Here is a 2295-nt window from a genome sequence, read left to right on the forward strand (position 1 = left end):
TTCAGTTGACTATACCAGTGTGAGTCACCATCCTCTGCACCTGTGCTGTTATGCCCGATCCTCCATCTCTATGCATTTCCCTGAGAAGACTGCTCAAGGAGAAATCCAAACTTAGGTGGTAGGCTGCCAAGTGTGTCTCCTTGTTCCTGTTTTGATCCTTGTTCCTGTTTTTATTCCTGTTACTGTTTGTGTTCCTGTTTTGTGGGGAGTATAAAAGGGAGCTATGCAGTTGAAAATACAGCATTTGGTTCTTTATCAGATGACTCCTTGTCTTTCTTTCTCTCGCCCTCAGCCCTTCGCCGATCCAAGGAACTCAGTTAGCTATGCTGGGGTAGCTGACATCCCAGTACTATTTCACTCCTTCCTCCCCTACCTCATGCCTCCCGTTCCCATCCCCAACCTTCCCCCACACAGTTTCCTTCATCCATCCATCCCGAATATCTAATCAATGGAATAGAATTGAAGACCCAGAAGTAAATCTGTACACTTGATTTTTTGATGAAGAAGCCAAAATTATACAATGGGAAAAAGAAAACATTTTCAACGAATGGTCCTGATCTAACTGGATGTCTGCATGTAGAATAATGCAAATAGATTCATACTTATCACCCTGTGCAAAACCCCTAACAATGCCTGCTTGTGGGGCCTTTTCCTTCCTATTGGGTCACCTTATCCAGCTGTAATATGAGGGGAGGTGCCTAGTCTTATTGCAACTTGATATGCCGTGTTTGTTTGATATCCCCAGGAGGCTTGCCCTTTTCTGAAGAGAAAAAAGGAGTAGAGCTCCCTGGGAGAGAGGTGTGAGAGAGAAATATGGGGAGCAGAATTGGAGGAGATGAGGGATGAGATACTGTGGTCCAGATGTAATATATGAGAGAATAAATACAAATAAATTAAAAGAAAAACAAACTTTATGTTTGTTTTTTTCCCACTTTATTTACCATGCAATTCTCATTGCATCTCTTCACACAAAGGCTTTGTATCAAAGAGTACAATTATATTACAGATGATGAATGAAATAGATAAATATCCACTTTTAACTTATTGGATCTGCCTTCTCTTGTTTAAATTTTTAAGTTCATTTTTGTTTTCAAATGTTCTATCTATTTGACTTAGATAATATTAGATTTGGGGTATTTCCCTTTTCTTTCTAGGCAACTTCGTTTCAGTCTTTTTCACTATTTGCTGCTAATGAGGCCAAAGAAACTGAAACCTGATGGTTTCAACCCTACTTCCTGTTTCTTTTATTTAATTATTTATTTAATTATTTATTTATTTTTATAAATTATTTATTTTTTCTCAAATCGTAATTCATTCACACAAGGGTTATAAACACAGAAAGGCAGGATGTGGGGAAGGGGATGACACTGGAGTGTGAGTGTTCAGGGGGAATACAGATACTTCCTGTTTCTTAAACACCGATTTCCCTCTGGAATCCTTAACCCAAATGTTCTGTCTCTGCTGCCTTCTCCTATGCCACGTCATTTTTTCCCGTGGCTGTAACTATGACTAATGGGGCTGATTACATGGCCAGTAAAACAAGCAGCTCATAGCATTTCTCACTTCTAGATCCAAATTTCCACGGACATTTGTTAGTATACTCCCTGAAGACTGAATTCTTGTCTTATTGTAATTTTTGTGATATAGTGTAGGCACCCAAGAGATGTGTATAAACTATTTAATAACATTAGCCACTTCGGCGTATTTCTCTTGGATTTTATTTGACACAACCCCATTTGACTAACTCCAGACATTTTACATAATGTTTTGTTTTCTACATTGCTGCTGTTACTGTTCGCTTCTATTTTTGAACTTATGGAACTCTTTCCTATTTGTTTGCCACATTGTAGCCCAATTAACCACTTTTACATTTTTAATCATATTTCTCTTTTCCTTAATGTTATTTTCTAGCTTTCTCCTTTCATATAAAATGAGGAACATCCATATTAGCTTGGCTTTCAGTGCTGCCTCCTCCTTACCATTCTATCTTTCCCCTTGTGTGTTTGTTCATCATCCACATTAAAAGTGTGCTTAAGTTCTTCAGTCCTACAAACATATTGAAAGACACTGCATCTTTCACAGTGTGATTACCTCTACTTAGAATACTTTTCCTCACTACTTCCCTCCGATTCCCCACTGGGGAGCGAAGGAAACGCTCATTTAGAAGATTCAAGGCTGATAGATCCTTTTGAGTGCCATAACCACAATAACTTCTGACATGGAGCAAGTGCTCATGCAGTGTTGCTTAGTGAATTAATACACAAGTCTATGAAGGTGATGGCTTTGTTTGTGTAT

This window comes from Grammomys surdaster, unplaced genomic scaffold, assembly GCF_004785775.1.
Source record: "Grammomys surdaster isolate TR1022 unplaced genomic scaffold, NIH_TR_1.0 274, whole genome shotgun sequence".
In the NCBI taxonomy this organism is placed as follows: Eukaryota; Metazoa; Chordata; class Mammalia; order Rodentia; family Muridae; genus Grammomys; species Grammomys surdaster.